At 43.6% G+C, this 21,098-nt stretch overlaps 1 protein-coding gene across 3 annotated transcripts in view; it reads left to right on the plus strand.

Moving 5' to 3' along the window:
* LOC115166021 (forkhead box protein J3) overlaps positions 1-21,098 on the plus strand; it is a 96,700-nt gene that overhangs the window by 23,499 nt on the left and 52,103 nt on the right. For 2 of the 3 annotated variants that reach the window (XM_029719637.1, XM_029719636.1), the window contains exon 2: positions 20,825-20,942. The gene's annotated coding sequence lies outside the window, so the exon portion shown is untranslated. Of the gene's footprint in view, positions 1-10,943; positions 11,517-20,824; positions 20,943-21,098 lie in introns of those variants that run through there. The other variant, XM_029719638.1, reaches the window with a different exon arrangement.

Below are 21,098 nucleotides of genomic sequence, written 5' to 3' on the forward strand. Positions count from 1 at the left end.
TGCTAAAATGATTACCGCCCCGTAGCACTCACGTCGGTAGCCATGAAGTGCTTTGAAAGGCTGGTCATGGCTCACATCAACAGCCTCCTCCCGGACACCCAAGACTCACAGATCCACAGATGACGCAATCTCAATCACACTCCACACTGCCCTTTCCCACCTGGGCAAAAGGAACACACACCTATGTGAGATTGCTGTTCATTGACTACAGCTCAGCGTTCAACACCATAATGCCCACAAAGCTCATCACTAAGCTCAGGACCCTGGGACTTAACACCTCCCTCTGGAACTGGATCCTGGACTTCTTGACGGGCTGCCCCCAGGTGGTAAGGGTAGGCAACAACATGTCTGCCACTCTGATCCACAACACTGGGGCCCCTCAGGGGTGTACTTAGTCCCCTCCTGTACTCCCTGTTCACCCACGACTGCGTGGCCAAACACGACTACAACACCATCATTCAGTTTGCTGTTGACACAACAGTGGTAGGCCTGATCACCGACAACAATGAGACAACCTATAACGAGTAGATCAGAGACCTGGCAATGTGGTGCCAGGACAACAATCTCTCCCTCAATGTAAGCAAGACAAAGGAGCTGATCATGGACTACAGGAAAAGGCGGGCTGAACAGGCTCCTAGTTGAACTATTAATTGTAGAAATTCATATACAAATATTGAAAGCATTTAATGAGAGAACTAAAAGATGTGCAACATGAAAATATTGTTATTAACATTAGGTTTTTGACAGTTCTTAAATACTTGTGAGAAGATGGCCCTGCAGTGGATAGAAGCCACTTTACCGGGTTTTTTGTGGGGGGTTTTTACGCCTATCCTAACTTTTTTGGTATAATCTCAGCCATAATTTCCTATTACCGAACAGTGATCACTAACCTCGATTTGGATGACGATTTCTACATCAACGAGTTGGAAGCTCTGGACGTTCTGCTTACTCCGGACGAAAGCCCTAATCCCCGGACTCGAAAGAGGAAGCAAGGGCACAAAAGTGGCAGACGAGCTGGTATCCTAACGAGACTACATAATCTTTGAAATGCAAGATATAGGCCATTATATCATTGAGTCTAGGCGCAATTTAGATTTTGGCCACTAGATGGCAGCAGTGTATGTGCAAAGTTTTAGACTGATCCAATGAACCATTGTAGAACATTTTGAACAGTAATATCAAGTCTGCCCAAATGTGACTAATTGGTCAATTGATACATTTTCAAATACATAACTGCACTCTCCGCAAGCAATAGCATGGTATTTGTTACATTTTACATTTACATTTAAGTAATTTAGCAGACGCTCTTATCCAGAGCGACTTACAAATTGGTGCATTCACCTTATGATATCCAGTGGAACAACCACTTTACAATAGTGCATCTAAATCTTTTAAGGGGGGGGGGGGGTTAGAAGGATTACTTTATCCTATCCCAGGTATTCCTTAAAGAGGTGGGGTTTCAGGTGTCTCCGGAAGGTGGTTATTGACTCCGCTGTCCTGGCGTCGTGAGGGAGCTTGTTCCACCATTGGGGTGCCAGAGCAGCGAACAGTTTTGACTGGGCTGAGCGGGAACTGTGCTTCCTCAAAGGTAGGGAGGTGAGCAGGCCAGAGGTGGATGAACGCAGTGCCCTTGTTTGGGTGTAGGGCCTGATCAGAGCCTGAATGTACGGAGGTGCCGTTCCCCTCACAGCTCCGTAGGCAAGCACCATGGTCTTGTAGCGGATGCGAGCTTCAACTGGAAGCCAGTGGAGAGAGCGGAGGAGCGGGGTGACGTGAGAGAACTTGGGAAAGTTGAACACCAGACGGGCTGCGGCGTTCTGGATGAGTTGTAGGGGTTTAATGGCACAGGCAGGGAGCCCAGCCAACAGCGAGTTGCAGTAATCCAGACGGGAGATGACAAGTGCCTGGATTAGGACCTGCGCCGCTTCCTGTGTGAGGCTGGGTCGTACTCTGCGAATGTTGTAGAGCATGAACCTACAGGATCGGGTCACCGCCTTGATGTTAGTGGAGAACGACAGGGTGTTGTCCAGGATCACGCCAAGGTTCTTAGCACTCTGGGAGGAGGACACAAGGGAGTTGTCAACCGTGATGGCGAGATCATGGAACGGGCAGTCCTTCCCCGGGAGGAAGAGCAGCTCCGTCTTGCCGAGGTTCAGCTTGAGGTGGTGATCCGTCATCCACACTGATATGTCTGCCAGACATGCAGAGATGCGATTCTCCGCCTGGTTATCAGAAGGGGGAAAGGAGAAGATTAATTGTGTGTCGTCTGCATAGCAATGATAGGAGAGACCATGTGAGGATATGACAGAGCCAAGTGACTTGGTGTATAGCGAGAATAGGAGAGGGCCTAGAACGGAGCCCTGGGGGACACCAGTGGTGAGAGCGCGTGGTGCGGAGACAGATTCTCGCCACGCCACCTGGTAGGAGCGACCTGTCAGGTAGGACGCAATCCAAGCATGGGCCGCGCCGGAGATGCCCAACTCGGAGAGGGTGGAGAGGAGGATCTGATGGTTCACAGTATCAAAGGCAGCAGATAGGTCTAGAAGGATGAGAGCAGAGGAGAGAGCGTTAGCTTTAGCAGTGCGGAGAGCCTCCGTGACACAGAGAAGAGCAGTCTCAGTTGAATGCCCAGTCTTGAAACCTGACTGATTAGGATCAAGAAGGTCATTCTGAGAGAGATAGCAGGAGAGCTGGCCAAGGACGGCACGTTCAAGAGTTTTGGAGAGAAAAGAAAGAAGGGATACTGGTCTGTAGTTGTTGACATCGGAGGGATCGAGTGTAGGTTTTTTCAGAAGGGGTGCAACTCTCGCTCTCTTGAAGACGGAAGGGACGTAGCCAGCGGTCAAGGATGAGTTGATGAGCGAGGTGAGGTAGGGGAGAAGGTCTCCGGAAATGGTCTGGAGAAGAGAGGAGGGGATAGGGTCAAGTGGGCAGGTTGTTGGGCGGCCGGCCGTCACAAGACGCGAGATTTCATCTGGAGAGGGAGGGGAGAAAGAGGTCAAAGCACAGGGTAGGGCAGTGTGAGCAGGACCAGCGGTGTCGTTTGACTTAGCAAACGAGGATCGGATATCGTCAACCTTCTTTTCAAAATGGTTGACGAAGTCATCCGCAGAGAGGGAGGAGGGGGGGGGAGGGGGAGGAGGATTCAGGAGGGAGGAGAAGGTAGCAAAGAGCTTCCTAGGGTTAGAGGCAGATGCTTGGAATTTAGAGTGGTAGAAAGTGGCTTTAGCAGCAGAGACAGAAGAGGAGAATGTAGAGAGGAGGGAGTGAAAGGATGCCAGGTCCGCAGGGAGGCGAGTTTTCCTCCATTTCCGTTCGGCTGCCCTGTTCTGTGAGCTCGCAGTGAGTCGTCGAGCCACGGAGCAGGAGGGGAGGACCGAGCCGGCCTGGAGGATAGGGGACAGAGAAAATCAAAGGATGCAGAAAGGGAGGAGAGGAGGGTTGAGGAGGCAGAATCAGGAGATAGGTTGGAGAAGGTTTGAGCAGAGGGAAGAGATGATAGGATGGAAGAGGAGAGAGTAGCGGGAGAGAGAGAGCGAAGGTTGGGACGGCGCAATACCATCCGAGTAGGGGCAGAGTGAGAAGTGTTGGATGAGAGCGAGAGGGAAAAGGATACAAGGTAGTGGTCGGAGACTTGGAGGGGAGTTGCAATGAGATTAGTGGAAGAACAGCATCTAGTAAAGATGAGGTCAAGCGTATTGCCTGCCTTGTGAGTAGGGGGGGGAAGGTGAGAGGGTGAGGTCAAAAGAGGCGAGGAGTGGAAAGAAGGAGGCAGAGAGGAATGAGTCAAAGGTAGACGTGGGGAGGTTAAAGTCACCCAGAACTGTGAGAGGTGAGCCATCCTCAGGAAAGGAACTTATCAAGGCGTCAAGCTCATTGATGAACTCTCCAAGGAATCTGGAGGGCGATAAATGATAAGGATGTTAAGCTTGAATTGGCTGGTAACTGTGACAGCATGGAATTCAAAGGAGGAGATAGACAGATGGGTCAGGGGAGAAAGAGAGAATGTCCACTTGGGAGAGATGAGGATTCCAGTGCCACCACCCCGCTGGCTCGATGCTCTAGGGGTATGCGAGAACACGTGGGCAGACGAGGAGAGAGCAGTAGGAGTAGCAGTGTTATCTGTGGTAATCCATGTTTCCGTCAGCGCCAGGAAGTCTAGGGACTGGAGGGTAGCATAGGCTGAGATGAACTCAGCCTTGTTGGCCGCAGACCGGCAGTTCCAGAGGCTGCCGGAGACCTGGAACTCCACGTGGGTTGTGCGCGCTGGGACCACCAGGTTAGAGTGGCAGCGGCCACGCGGTGTGAAGCGTTTGTATGGCCTGTGCAGAGGGGAGAGAACAGGGATAGACAGACACATAGTTGACAAGCTACAGAAGAGGCTACGCTAATGCAACTGACCTCACAACCACATGTAACCGTGCCACCCCAGGACTTCCACATGCTGCTTCTTTACCTGCAGGATTGTTTGAGACCAGCCACCCGGACAGCAGATTAAATTGTGTGTTTGCACAACCAAAGAATTTCTGCACAAACTGTCAGAAACCATCTCAGGGAAGCTCATCTACGAGCTCGTTGTCCTTACCAGGGTCTTGACCTGACTGCAGTTCAGCGTTGTAACCGAATTCAGTGGGCAAATGCTCATCTTCGATTTTAAACAGCGGTTGACATGCTTCGAAGTACGGTAATGAAATATTTAGAAATCTTTTGTCACGAAACGCGCCATGCGCGTGACCCTTATTTACCATTGGGATAGTGTCTTGAACGCACGAACAAAACGCCGCTGTTGGAACATAACTATGGATTATTTTGGACCAAACCAACATTTGTTATTGAAGTAGAAGTCCTGGGAGTGCATTCTGACGAAGAATACCAAAGGTAATCAAACTATTCTAATAGTAAATCGGAGTTTGGTGAAGGCTAAACTTGCTGGGTGTCTAAATAGCTAGCCCTGTGATGCCGGGCTATCTACTGAGAATATTGTAAAATGTGCTTTGACCGAAAAGCTATTTTAAAATCGGACATATCGAGTGCATAGAGGAGTTCTGTATCTATAATTCTTAAAATAATTGTTATGTTTTTTGTGAACGTTTATCGTGAGTAATTTAGTAAATTCACCGGAGGTTTGCGGGGGGTATGCTAGTTCTGAACGTCACATGCTAATGTAAAAAAGCTGGTTTTTGATATAAATATGAACTTGATTGAACAAAACATGCATGCATTGTATAACATAATGTCCTAGGGTTGTCATCTGATGAAGATCATCAAAGGTTAGTGCTGCATTTAGCTGTGGTTTTGTTTTTTGTGACATTATATGCTAGCTTGAAAAATGGGTGTCTGATTATTTCTGGCTGGGTACTCTGCTGACATAATCTAATGTTTTGCTTTCGCTGTAAAGCCTTTTTGAAATCGGACAGTGTGGTTAGATTAACGAGAGTCTTGTCTTTAAAATGCTGTAAAATAGTCATATGTTTGAAAAATTGAAGTTTTCGGATTTTAGAGGAGTTTGTATTTCGCGCCACGCCCATCATTGGATATTGGAGCAGGTGTTCCGCTAGCGGAACGTCTAGATGTAAGAGGTTTAACATGCATGAACCCAAGACTTTTATGGTTACAGAAGACAACAAATGAGAGTGCCTGGGGACACAGGGCCTGGGCTAACCTCTACATCACCAGAGGAACAGAGGAGGAGTAGGGAGGAGGAGTAGGTTGAGGGTACGGCTCAAGGCTATAAGAACTGGTCGTTTAGTGCGTTGGGAACAGAGAATAAAAGGAGCAGATTTTTTGGAGTGGTAGGATAGAGTCAGGGAATAATGTATAGACAAGGGTATGGTAGGGTGTGAGTACAGTGGAGGTAAACCTAGGCAGTGAGTGACGATGAGAGAGGTCGCATCTCTGGAGGCGCCAGATATGTAATAACCTGTAATCTGGTTCAGGTTATTAATCAACCTACCAGGGTGTTTACAACCACTACAGGAATAAGATCATCCACATGTATCTATCACATTTTTACTTACTGTAGAACTTTGTTCTAAAGCTGTATCCGTACCCATTGGATGCAGTGATCACAATATAGTGGCTATATCCAGGAAAGCCAAAGTTCCAACAGTTGGGCCTAAAATAGTGTATAAGAGATCATACAAAAGATTTTGCTGTGACTCTTATGTTGATGATGTTAAAAATATTTGTTGTTCTGATATGATTGAGGAGCATCCAGACACTGCACTTGATGAATTTATGAAATTGCTTCTTCCAATTATTGATAAACATGCACCTGTTAAGAAACTGACTGTTAGAACTGTTTAGGCTCCAAGGCTGGATGAGGAATTTACAAACTATATGGTTGAAAGAGATGGGGCAAAAGGAGTGGCTAATAAGTCTGGCTGCACATCTGACTGGCTTACTTACTGCAAATTGAGAAATTATGTGACTAAACTCAACAAAAAGAAGAAGAAAATGTATTATGAAGCCAAGATCAATGATATAAAACTTGAGTACTTTAAATTAAATTATGGGCAGAAAGACAAATTCAACTCCATCTTTCATTGAATAAGATAGCTTATTCCTCACGAAACTATTTGATGTTGCCAATTATTTTAATGATTATTTCATTGGTAAAGTGGGAAATGCCAACAATGAACAGTGAGCAATTGTATTCATACATAAAAAAAATTATAATGAAAGAAAAGCATTGCAAGTTTGAATTTTGTAAAGTAAGTGTGGGAGAGGTGGAAAAACTATTGTTATCAATCAATAATGACAAACCTCCTGGCATTGACAACTTAGATGATAAGCTACTGAGGATGGTGGCTGACTCTATAGCCACTCCTATCTGTCATATTTTTAATCTGAGCCTAGAGGAAAGCCAAAGTAATTCCGCGACCCAAGAGTGGTAAAGCGGCCTTTACTGGTTCTAACAGCAGACCTATAAGCTTGCTGCCAGCTCTAAGCAAACTGCTGGGAAAAATTGTGTTTGACCAAATACAATGCTATTTCTTGGTAAACAAATGAACAACAGACTTTTAGCATGCTTATAGAGAAGGGCACTCAACATGTACTGCACTGACACAAATGACTGATGATTGGTTGAAAGAAATTGATAATAAGAAGATTGTGGGAGCTGTACTGTTATATTTCAGTGCAGCCTTTGATATTATTGACCATAACCTGTTGTTGAAAAAAAACATATGTTATGGCTTTTCAACCTTTGCCATATCGTGGATTCAGAGCCATCTATCTAATAGAACTCAAATGGGTTTCTTTAATGGAAGCTTCTCTAATGTCAAACATGTAAAGTGTGGTGTAACGCAGGGCAGCTCTCTAGGCCCTCTACTCTTTTCTATTTTTTACCAATGACCTGCCACTGGCATTAAACAAAGCATGCGTGTCCATGTATGCTGATGATTCAATCATATACGCATCAGCAACCACAGCTAATGAAGTCACTGAAACCCTTTAACAAAGAGTTGCAGTCTGTTTGGAATGGGTGGCCAGTAATAAACTGGTCCTGAACATCTCTAAACCTAAGAGCATTGTATTTGGTACAAATCATTCCTTAAGTTCTAGACCTCAGCTGAATCTGGTAATGAATGGTGTGGTTGTTGAGGAGTCTAAATTACTTGGCGTTACTTTAGATTGTAAACTGCCACGGTCAAAACATATAGATTAAATGGTTGTAAAGATGGGGAGAGGTCTGGCTGTAATAAAGAGATGTTCTGCTTTTTTGACACCACACTCCAAAAAGCAAGTTCTGTAGGCTCTAGTTTTGTCTAATCTTGATTATTGTCCAGTCGTGTGGTCCAGTGCTGCAAGGAAAGACCTAGTTAAGCTGGAGCTGGCCCAGAACAGAGCGGCATGTTTTGCTCTTAATTATAATCAGAGGGCTGATATAAATACTATGCATGCCAGTCTCTCTTGGCTAAGAGTTGAGGAGAGACTGACTGCATCACTTCTTTTTATCAGAAACATTAATGTGTTGAAAATCCCAAATTGTTTGCATAGTCAACTTACACACAGCTCTGACACACACACACACACTTATCCCACCAGACATTCCACCAGGGGTCTTTTCACAGTCCCCAAATCCAGAACAAATGCAAGAAAGCACACAGTATTATATAGAGCCCTAATTGCATGGAACCTCCTTCCATCACATATTGCTCAAATAAACAGCAAACCTGGTTTAAAAAAGCAACACCTCGCGGCACAGCGCCTCTCCCCTATTTGACCTAGATAGTTTGTGTATGAATTGAAATCTAGGCTACGTCAATCAAATCAATCAAATGTATTTATAAAGCCCATCTTACATCAGCTGATGTCACAAAGTGCTGTACAGAAACCCAGCCTAAAACCCTAAACAGCAAGCAATGCAGGTGTAGAAGCGTGGTGGCTAGGAAAAACTCCCTAGAAAGGCCAGAAACTAGGAAGAAACCTAGAGAGGAACCAGGCTATGAGGGGTGGCCAGTCCTCTTCTGGCTGTGCCGGGTGGAGATTATAACAGAACATGGCCAAGATGTTCAAATATTCATAGATGACCAGCAGGGTCAAATAATTATAAATCACAGTGGTTGTCGAGGGTGCAACAGGTCAGCACCTCAGGAGTAAATGTCAGTTGGCTTTTCATAGCTGATCATTCAGAGTATCTCTACCGCTCCTGCTGTTTCTAGAGACTTGAAAACAGCAGGCCTGGGACAGGTAGCACATCCGGTGAACAGGTCAGGGTTCCGTACGTATGCCTTTAAAAAGAATGATGTATTTCTGTCCTTGAGCTTTTCTTGTCTATTGATGTGATGTATTGTTTCATGTTTTGTGTGGACCCCAGGAAGAGTAGCTGCTGCTTTTGCAACAGCTAATGGGGATCCTAATAAAATACCCTAAAATACCAAAACTGAAACACTCTGGGCAGAGAGAAAAAGGTGTGATCCCAAAGAGGATTAGATTAGCAGGACTTTGGTAATTGCATTGATTCCTATTATTCCTTATTATCCTGACTTTCAATATTATATAATTTGCCTGAAACTAAAAACAGATATGCATATTTTGGTGAATGAGATTAGGGCCCGTAATATGTTCCTTCCCCTGCTCAAAATATAGTGACAAAAACCTGTCTGCCACACAGGTCTGGTGCCTTCAAGAGGGAATAGTGAGCAATAGGGCCATTTTAGATTTTTTTGCAACTTTTAGCCTCGACCTAAAAAACATGAGCAGTAACAGAATATGATGAAACATTTTTTTGGGGGGGGTTTCAGTGACTTTAAACATTATTTGTACATCTTTCAAAAAGCCCTAAAATTAGCACAACTCTGTGAACTGGTTATGAGACTCATAACTGGGCATATTGTCAATTTTTAGAAGAGTTTGGGCCTGTGTGTTATTGTTATTGTATTCACCCATTAGACTTTTGTGGCTGGGATGCACTCACTCAGATGATTGCATCGCTAACAGCCCCCCGCTGCTCGCCAGGCTTTTAGACCGAGAGTGGCTTTACACTTCTGCATTTTAATAGGGACTCTGAATGGAGTGAGAGGAGGAATCCAAATATTTTCTATCGGAAGAAGGCGAAGTAATGACAACCCCCGAGTGTGATGAGCTGACGGGGTTTCCGAGGAAGACTGTGTTGTGTGGCTATGCTAATGTTTCAAAAGGAGCCTGTCGGCACGCCAAGAACTGTCATGTCTGGGAGTCCTGGGCATTGGAAAGAGGGAGAAAAAAGGTCCAAAAGGGCAAATCCATGTTCATAATTACTTTCCGCCTCGATGCCAGACGACATTCCATCTGAAAAAAGTTCAATTATAAAATACTGAGGCAAAGCCGATGCCTTTATTTGCGGGTTCTTGCTCATCTTTCAATAAAATTGAGTTAAGCCCCATGTTTAACTCCTGGAGAAGAGAGCTTGATAATTACATCTCTAAGATCTGTGGGCGTGGTTAGCTGTCATTCCACATTGATATATAATATCATTCACTTCAGCTATCTGATCTGGTTGGATGTATTGTTAACGCTCATTTTACTCAGTCTCAAGGCTATTCATGGGGAACACTTAACCTATGGGTTTTCCTTACATCCAGGATTCATATTCAGTATCATACATTTTTACTATGGCTCTTTGCTAAACATCATTTTGTCTTGTGTCAAACTTTATTTTGCAGGGAGCGCACAGAGTTATTTCAAAATATACAGTAGCTATCTTCTGCAGGGACAAGGGTGCATACAGTATAATTCATGATCCACCTATATTTATCTGACGATATTCATCGTTACTCATTGTCACTTCATTCTTAAGTTCTGCGTGCAATGCATAGTCTTTATAATTCATTGTATTGTCATTTGTACAGGTTAGGCAATCATATTCACTCATCATGAGGCTATGACATTTTCGTGTCGATCTAGCACGGCCCTAGCGCATGTTTGCAGTCTAGGCTTTATGTTTGGTTTCAGGTGTGTAACCCACGGGCCTACTATTTCCCCTTAACATGTTGTGCCGTTTCATCTCCACTCGCTATCGCTCTCTCCTCTCTACTAATTCAATTAGAATGTATGGAACGGCATATAACACCAGCACGTGCTGTTTACAGCTACACTGAGTGTACAAAACATTAAGAACAGGCTCTTTCAATGACAACTTTCACCTGGATTCACCTGGTCAGTCCCTTATTGATGTCACTTGTTAAATCCACTTCAGTCAGTGTAGATGAAGGGGAGGAGACAGGTTAAAGTATGATTTTTAAGCCTTGAGACATGGATTGTGTATGTGTGGCATTCAGAGGGCTAATGGGCAAGACAAAAGACTTCAGTGTCTTTGAAAGGGGTATGGTAGTAGGTGCCAGGCACACCAGTTTGGGTTTTTCTGTGTGTATTAAGAATGGTACAACACCCCAAAAAAATCCAGCCAACTTGACAACTGTGTGAAGCATTGGAATCAACAGCCCTGTGGAGCACTTTCAACACCTTGTAGAGTCCCTGTCATTTTGGAACTAAACTATTCATTCAATACATACAATTGTTTCGCTATAATGAATAATGAATTATAGGTCTAATGAATGTCATTTGACACAATATTATGGCCATAGATGAGAAAAGTAACCCTGGTATGTATCAAATTACATTTTAAAACAGTTTACATGTAATTGTACAATTATTTTCTCTGCTCTGAGTCTCCGATATGATTTTGCATAAGGAAAATTTATGGTATTTTTCTATTATTTAATATGGTGTTGTATTTTTGCTAGAAATTGAATATAATATATTCTATTTTCTAGTGTATGTGTTCTACCAGTAATCAACATATTGTTCAATGTAAAAAAAAATATATATAAAAAAAATGAAAGGCCAGTGTTTATTCTTTGACTTTAACTAATACGATTTTTTGATGTTGTTGCTAGGAGCATACCACACTGCATCCCACTGCTGGCTTACCTCTGAAGCTAAGCAGCGTTAGTCCTGGTCAGTCCCTGGATGGGAGACAAGATGCTGCGGGAAGTGGTTTCAGAAGGCACTAGGATGCACTCTTTCCTCTGGTAAAAGAAAATATATGCATCCCAATACGCAGGGCAGTGACTGGGGAAAATGCCATGTGAGGGGTGCTGTTTTTCAGATGGGATGTTAATACGGGCCACTAAAGATCCCTTGGCATTTATCGTAAGAGTTAGGGGTGTTAATCCCAGTGTCTTGCTAAATTCCCAATCTGGCCCTCATACCATCATGGCCACCTAATCATCCCATGCTTCAAATTGGCTTATTCATCCCTCTCCTCTCCCCTGTAATTATTCCCCAGGCTGTTGCTGTAAATGAGATCAGTCAACTTACCGGTTTTGTTTTTTTGCCGCGGTATCGAGTATTGTTTTGGTATTGCGTATTGTTTTGGTATCGTATATTGTGATAATAAACCTGGTAACAGTATCAAAGTCAAAAATCTGGTATCGTGACAACACCACTCGGTACTGGTAAGTTATCATTTTTCTCTCTACATTGTTGGGAAGGGCCCGTAAGTAAGCATTTCACTGTTTGTCTACACACCTAACATCAGCAAAGACTTGGGAGTTTTTCAGGTATTTCTAATAGGTACTAACTCAGGAGGTTGAATACTTATCTAATCAAAGTATATTAGTGTTTTATTTTTCATTAATCTTCCACTTTGACATTAGAGTATTTTGTGTAGATCATTGACAGCATGTGAGAACTGAAAATAGTTAGTGCAAAAAGGGTCATTGTAGATAGTTAACCGAGTAGCTACACAGACTATTTCGATTTTAGTCATTTAGCAGACGCTCTTATCCAGAGCAACTTACAGTAGTGAGGGCATACATTTTCGTACTGGTCCCCTGAGGGAATCAAACCCACAATCCTGGTGTTGCAAGCGCCATGCTCTACCAACTGAGCCACACGGGACTACGATGGTCAAAGTGAGCCGCTGTTGTTGGGAAGTCAAAACTGTCCAACTTCTTGGAGCAGCTTGCAATGGTCATCAGTTTCATTACTTTGTCCTCAAGAAAGAGCAATCTTCCCCTTTCTGTTTTTCCCGACCGTGATTTACCATTCGGATAGTGTCTAGAACTCATGAACAAAACGTCGCTGATGGAACATAACGATGGATTATTTGGGACCAAACCAACATTTGTTATTGAAGTAGAAGGCCTGGGAGTGCATTCTGACGAAGAACAGGAAAGGTAAGACCATTTTTCTTATAGGAAATGTGATTTTGGTGAAGGCTAAACTGGGTGGGTGTCTAAATAGCTAGCCCGTGATGGCTGGGCTATGTACTTAGAATATTGCAAAATGTGCTTCATCCGAAAAGCTATTTTAAAATCAGACATATCGAGTGCATAGAGGAGTTCTGTATCTATAATTCTTAAAATAATTGTTATGCTTTTTGTGAACGTTTATCGTGAGTAATTTAGTAAATTGTTAGTAAATTCCCCGGAAGTTTGCGGGGGGTATGCTAGTTCTGAACGTCACATGCTAATGTAAAAAGCTGGTTTTTGATATAAATATGACCTTGATTGAACAGACATGCATGTATTGTATAACATAATGTCCTAGGTGTGTCATCTGATGAAGATCATCAAAGGTTAGTGCTGCATTTAGCTGTCTTCTGGGTTTTTGTGACATTATATGCTAGCTTGAAAAATGGGTGTCTGATTATTTCTGGCTGGGTACTCTGCTGACATAATCTAATGTTTTGCTTTCGCTGTAAAGCCTTTTTGAAATCGGACAGTGTGGTTAGATTAACGAGAGTCTTGTCTTTAAATAGCTGTAAAATAGTCATATGTTTGAAAAATTGAAGTTTTCGGATTTTAGAGGAATTTGTATTTCGCACCACGCCCATCATTGGATATTGGAGCAGACGTTCCGCTAGCGGAACATCTAGATGTAAGAGGTTAACATCAGAATCCTCCTCCCTAAGTTTGCTTTATTCACTGCTTTAACACACTCCGCCAACCCTGATGTCCTAGCAGTGTCTGAATCCTGGTTTAGGAAGGCCACCAAAAAATCTGAAATTTCCATCCCCAATTACAACATTTTCTGTCAAGATTGCAACTCTGCCCCCTTTAGCAGTTCTATCTACTGCAGAGAGAGCCTGCAGAGTTCTGTCATACTATCCAGGTCTATGCCCAAACATTTCGAGATTCTACTTTTAAAAATCCATCTCTCCAGAAATAAGTCTCTCACTGTTGCCGCTTGTTATAGACCCCCCTCAGCTCCCTGCTGTGCACTGGACACCATATGTGAATTTATTGCCCCCCGTCTATTGTCAGAGTTCGTACTGTTAGGTGACCTAAACTGGGATATGCTTAACACCCCGGCCATCCTACAATCTAAGCTAGATGGCCTCAATCTCACACAAATTATCAAGGAACCTACCAGGTTCAACCCCAAATCCGTAAACATGGGCACCCTCATAGATATCATCCTGACCAACTTGCCCTCTAAATACACCTCTGCTGTTTTCAACTAGGATCTCAGCGATCACTGCCTTATTTCCTGCATCCGTTATGGGTCCGCAGTCAAACGACCACCCCTCATCACTGTCAAACGCTCCCTAAAACACTTCTGCAGCAGGCCTTTCTAATCGACCTGGTCCGGGTATCCTGGAAGGATATTGACCTCATCCCGTCAGTAGAGGATGCCTGGTTGTTCTTCAAAAGTGCTTTCCTCAACATCTTAAATAAGCATGCCAAAATGTAGAACTAAGAACAGATATAGCCCTCGGTTCACTCCAGACTTGACTGCCCTTGACCAGCACAAAAACATCCTGTTGCGTACTGCACTAGCTTCGAATAGTCCCCGCGATATGCAACTTTTCAGGCAAGTCAGGAACCAATATACACAGTCAGTTTGAAAAAGCTAGCCTTTGCTTTTCTAACAGAAATTTGCATCCTGCAGCATTAATTCCAAAACGTTTTGGGACACTGTAAAGTCCATGGAGAATAAGAGCACCTCCTCCCAGCTGCCCACTGGACTGAGGCTAGGAAACACTGTCACCACCGATAAATCCACGATAATCGAAAATTTCAACAAGCATTTCTCTATGGCTGGCCATGCTTTCAACCTGGCTACCCCTACCCCGGCCAACAGCTCTGCACCTCCCACAGCAACTGGCCCAAGCACCCCCTGCTTCTCCTTCACCCAAATCCAGACAGCAAAATTTGGATCGCTACAAATCAGCTTGGCTAGATAATCTGGACCCTCTCTTCCTAAAATTATCTGCCGCCATTCACCTCTCTTTCGTATCGTCTGAGATTCCTAAAGATTGGAAAGTGGCCGCGGTCACCCCCCTCTTCAAAGGGGGAGTGCACTGGGTCTAGAGTGTCTAGACCCAAACTTTTACAGACCTATATCCATCCTGCCCTGCCTTTCTAAAGTCTTCGAAAGCCAAGTTAACAAACAGATCACCAACCATTTAGAATCCCACCGTACCTTCTCCGCTATGCAATCCGGTTTCCGAGCTGGTCACGGGTGCACCTCAGTCACGCTCAAGGTCCTAAACGATATAACCGCCATCGATAAAAGACAGTACTGTGCAGCCGTCTTCATCGACCTGGCCAAGGCTTTCGACTTTGTCAATCACCGTATTCTTATCGGCAGACTCAACAGCCTTGGTTTCTCAAATGACTGCCTTGCCTGGTTCACTAACTACTTCTCAGATAGAGTTCAGTGTGTCAAATCGGAGGGACTGTTGTCCGGACCTTTGGCAGTCTCTATAGGGGTGCCACAGAGTTAAATTCTCGGGCCGACTCTTTTCTCTGTATATATCAATGACGTCGCTCTTGCTGCAGGTGATTCTTTGATCCACCTCTACGCAGACGACACCATTCTGTATACATCTGGCCCTTCTTTGGACACTGTGTTAACAAACCTCAAAACGAGCTTCAATGCCATACAACACTCCTTCCGTGGCCTCCAACTGCTCTTAAATGCTAGTAAAACGAAGTGCATGCTCTTCAACCGTTCGCTGCCCATACCCGCCCGCCCGACTAGCATCACTACTCTGGACGGTTCTGACTTAGAATATGTGGACAACTACAAATACCTAGGTGTCTGGTTAGACTGTAAACTCTCCTTCCAGACTCACATTAAGCATCTCAAATCCAAGATGAAATCAAGAATCGGCTTCCTATATCATGCTGCCAAACACACCCTCGTAAAACTGACTATCCTACTGATCCTTGACTTTGGCGATGTCATTTACAAAATAGCCTCCAACACTATACTCAGCAAATTGGATGTAGTCTATCACAGTGCCATCCGTTTTGTCACCAAAGGCCCATATACTACCCACCACTGCGAACAGATTACTCTCTTTTTGGCTGGTCCTCGCTACATATTCGTCGCCAAACCCACTGGCTCCAGGTCATCTATAAGTCTTTGCTAGGTAAAGCTCCGCCTTACCTCAGCTCCCTGGTCACCATAGCAACACCCACCCATAGCACACGCTCCAGCAGGTATATTTCACTGGTCATCCCCAAAGCCAACACCTCCTTTGGCCGACTTTCCTTCCAGTTCTCTGCTGCCAATCACTGGAACGAATTGCAAAAATCACTGAAGTTGGAGACTTATATCTCCCTCACTAACTTTAAGCATCAGCTGTCAGAGCAGCTTACCAGTCGCTGCAGCTGTACACAGCCCATCTGTAAATAGCCCATCCAACCAACTACCTACCTCATCCCCATATGTTTTTGTTTTTCTGCTCTTTTGCACACCAGTATTTCTACTTGCACATCCTCATCTGCACATCTATCACTCCAGTGTTAATTGCTAAATTGTAATTACTTCGCTACTATTGGCGTATTTATTGCCTTACCTCCTTACTTCATTTACACACACTGTATACAGATTTTTCTATTGTGTTATTGACTGTATGTTTGTTTATCCCATGTGTAACTCTGTGTTTTTGTCGCACTGCTTTGCATTATCTTGGCCAGGTCACATCTGTAAATGAGAACTTGTTCTCAACTGGCCTACCTGGTTAAATAAAGGTGAAATAAAACAACATAAAAAAACAGGCGCTGGTTACATTAAGAAGCTTCCTCTTGAGCGGACAGCTTGATGAAAACCAGTCAATATTCAGGTCCCCAAGAAAGTAGACCTCTCTGTTTACATCACATACACTATCAAGCATTTCACACATATTAATTAGATACTGACTTTTGGCACTTGGTGGCCTATAGCAACACCCCAAAAGAAAAGGCTTTAGATGTGCTAAGTCAACCTGCAACCACAACACTTCAATAACACTTGACATAAGATCTTCTATAAGCATTACAGGGATATGGCTCTCAATATAGTTGAAGTCGGAAGATTACATACACTTATTACATACACTTCACAAATTTCTTTTTACCAAAGTATAGTTTGGGCAAGTCAGTTGTGTCATGCACAAAGTAGATGTCCTAAGTAGTTTTTTGAACAATTGTTTACAGAGAGATTATTTCACTTATAATTCACTGCATCACAATTCCAGTAAGTCAGAAGTTTACATACACTAAATTGACTGTGCCTTTTAAACAGCTTGGAAAATTCCAGAAAATGATTAATGGCTTTAGAAGCTTCTGATTGACTCAAATTATGTCAATTAGCCTATTGGAGGTGTACCTGTGTATGTATTTCAAGGCCTACCTTCAAACTCAGTGTCTCTTTGCTTGACATCATGGGAAAATCAAATGAAATCAGCCAAGACTTCAGAAGAAAAAAATTGTAGACCTCCACAAGTCTGGTTCATCCTTGGGAGCAATTTCCAAATGCCTGAACGTACCACGTTCATTTGTACAAACAATAGTACGTAAGTATAAACACCATGGGACCACGCAGCCGTCATTCTGCTCAGGAAGGAGACGCGTTCTGTCCCCTTGAGATGAATGTACTTTGGTGCGAAAAGTGCAAATCAATCCCAGAACAGCAGCAAAGGACCTTGTGAAGATGCTGCAGGAAACCAGTAGAAAAGTATCTATATCCACAGTAAAACGAGTCCTATATCGACATAACCTAAAAGGCCGCTCAGCAATGAAGAATCCACTGCTCTAAAACCACCACAAAAAAGCCAGACAACGGTTTGCAACTGCACATGGGGATAAAGATTGTACTTTTTGGAGAAATGTTGTCTGCTCTGATGAAACAAAAAATAACTGTTTGGCCATAATGGCCATCGTTAAGTTTGGAGGAAAAAGGAGGAGGCTTGCAAGCCGAAGAACACCATCCCAACCGTGAAGCACGGGGGTGGCAGCATCATGTTGTGGTGGTGCTTTGCTGCAGGAGGAACTGGCATCATGAGGAGGGAAAATTATGTGGATATATTAAAGCAACATCTCAAGACATCAGTAAGTTAAAGCTTGGTCACATGTGTCTTCCAAATGGACAATGACCCCAAGCATACTTCCAATGTTGTAGCAAAATGGCTTAAGGACAACAAAGTCAAGGTATTGAAGTGGCCATCACAAAGCCCTGACCTCAATCCTATAGAAAATTTGTGAGCAGAACTGAAAAGGTGTGTGCGAGCAAGAAGGCCTACAAACCTGACTCAGTTACTGTCAGGAGGAATGGGACAAAATTCACCCAACTTATTGTGAGAAGCTTGTGGAAGGCTACCCAAAACGTTTGACCCAAGTTAAACAATTTAAAGGCAATGCTACCAAATACTAATTGAGTGTATGTGAACTTCTGACACACTGGGAATGTGATGAAAGAAATAAAAGCTGAAATAAATCATTCTCTCTACTATTATTCTGACATTTCACATTCTTAAAATAAAGTGGTAATCCTAACTGACCTAAAACAGGACATTTTTACTCGGATTAAATGTCAGGAATTGTGAAACTCAATTTAAATGTATTTGGCTAAGGTGTATGTAAACTGCTGACTTCAACTGTATAGGCAATGGCTTCTAGACTGGCAATCATTTGTGTATCTTTTCAAAGAATATATAGAAGCATGGGGTCTTTAGATGTGAGTGCTGTGATCATAGCCGTGTGAAGTTTTTTTGTTGCTGAGAATTTGTTGTCGAAGGGGGGCGGCTATAACAGTCAGCTAATACAAGGCTGGTAAATGCCCAGTGCACTACTTTTGTGAGAACATGTTTCTTTCAAAAACAATACAAATAATTTTTCAGATTTTGTTCAGATCTTTCAGGGGGTGCTGCAGCACCCTCAGCACCCCTACTTCCCGTGGCTATGCTTGTGAATGTATTGGTGTCATTGCTGTCACCACAAGGAGAACGAGAGAATCCCTCTGGTGTGAAATTCATTGGAGGTTGTTATTCAATATTTGACATTAAATATCAATGCATTTTATTAGATGTTTGTTTACATTTTAGTCATTTTAGCAGACACTCTCATCCGGAGTGACTTACAGGCGCAATTAGGGTTAAGTGCCTTGCTCAAGGGGACATGGACAGATTTTTCATGTAGTCGGCTCAGGGATTCAAACCAGCGCCCTTTCGGTTACTGGCACAGTGCTCTTAACCGCTTGTCTACCTACCTGATTGCCCCTTTTAATGAATCTATTTGCAGACTTGGCACAAGCCCCTTCTATCCAAGGTATCAGGGTTCCCACAAGTCTTCCTGTTTTTGCCTGTAATTACTATGTGTCAAGTAACTCTCATGACAGGCAATTCTTCTATGGATGGCTGTGGTACAAGTGGTTACATTCAGATATTTGATTTTGGAGCTTGCTTCATCATGGCTGAGCCGTGGTTACAGAAGCTAAATACCTCAGTGATGGTATTAACACACAACCACAAATCAGAGACAAGCTCTGAACCCTGTGTATCAATTGAGCCTGTGCTACGGAACTCAATGCTTCAAAAATAGCTAGCCTATTTAACTGTTTTACTCTGGAAAGTGCAGTAAGGCGTGCCTCTGCAGAATTGAAGGAAACAAATGAACTGTAACGGCACACTTGCTTCAGATACAATAGGCGGAGCGCTTCCAGGTATATGGGTTAGGGCAGTCACTGTGGGACTTGTTGACTGGGTAATCACTGTCTTTGGGTGTTCGGTCCCCTTTTTCCCAGAAGCAGTGTCATGCCCCCTCTGTTCTAGTGTATTACTCATCCTAGCGCCTCGCTATGCTAACGCTATGCCATCACAACAGTCAAGCCCACGCTCTAAACTGCAACAACAACAGCAGCAGCAGCAGCAACAGCACAGCAGGTCGGGGCTTGTGGCAGCCTGATTTGCAGCTAAAGCCTACTCTTAATGAGGGGAAAAGAATAACTTGTGTTGGTTTTTTTTCCCTTCCCCATCCCCCTGCAGCAAAAAGGTGGACTAATTAAGATGGCTTCCTGGGATTGGGGTTCTGGCTCTGCTTTCTCTCACAGTGCCACTGTCAAGGGCCTTCAGGAAGAGACGGGGGTGGCGGTACAAAAGCTCACCCAGCATTTTCCCAGCATGTTTGGCTAGATGAATATGCGTTAAACATTTTGTTTTTTCAACTTGTAATTAAACTGGTTTGCGGGCAGAGTATTGTTTTCGTTTTCTTCTCTTGTATGTTGCTCTCGAGGGGGATCTGCAGAAACCGAGAGTTTTGTATTCCTGGTAGACCGCCTTAGAAGTTTCAGGAGATCATAGTGTGTGTGTGTGTGAGATTGCGTGGGCTGGTGTGTTTGTCTCTGTTTAAGGACACTTGAAGGTTGTATGGGCTCAGAGATGTACAGGTATCCTTTGGAGGCTTAGCTCTACTACTGACCAGGTTTTAGCCTGGAAATTGTATTTTCAGGGTTCAAGCAGGACATTGGTCCACACTGAAATGATCCTATACTCTGAAATAGATATTTTAGATTTTTTTAATATATGAAGTGTTATTTTATCATGTTATTTGTGTACAGCAACATTTAGCCCTGCTTGTGTACTTCTACATACCTTTGCGGATTATGGTACTGTGTGGATCTACAAAAATAGCTGAAAACAAATTAAAAGTAGGAGCCTTCTCTTCTGAAGCACTCTGGTTGTTTGTGGCAGAAGCGCTACTACCTTCAGGTCTGAAACTGAGAGGTGGGCCTGGACTTGACAGCAGAGCGGGGCACGTCGACAGAGAACAGTGGAGATTCTGGGTTTTAGGGTTCCTCTGGGGAGTTGGAATTCCTCCCGTGCTGTTCCCCCATTTGGCAGGCAGTTCCGAAAAAAATTCCCAAGCTTTTAGTCACTACGCAGATCGAGTTGCCATTTCTACTTTGTTGGAGGGAGAATGACAGAAGCAAGCCAGATAGACAGAACTCCAACAGTGTTGCTGTTGTGGTGGGTGGCTTTGCGATAAAGTAATTTTTTTGTCACTAATGAGTGTTGTCAGCCAGGACTTGACAAACTCCCCTTTTGTGTGTGCTTTCTGTGTTACAGCATTGGCGCCTCAATGAGGAGCGTATGAACATGCACCATAGAAGGACTACTCTACCTTTCGGTTCAGTACATTCCACAGATGCTTGAGCCAGAGAAGAGATGTAAAGAAACTAAAACAGTAAGACTTTGCTCAAATTTACCTCAAATTACTTTGTTTGCTGATGCCTTTGTTTCTTTATGGTTAAATGTACAGCTTTGAGTGAAGTTGAAACTTAGAGGAAACAGTTTCTATGTAAAATATATGTTTGATATTGAGGGAGGCTATGACTGACAC

This window comes from Salmo trutta, chromosome 28 (assembly GCF_901001165.1).
Source record: "Salmo trutta chromosome 28, fSalTru1.1, whole genome shotgun sequence".
In the NCBI taxonomy this organism is placed as follows: Eukaryota; Metazoa; Chordata; class Actinopteri; order Salmoniformes; family Salmonidae; genus Salmo; species Salmo trutta.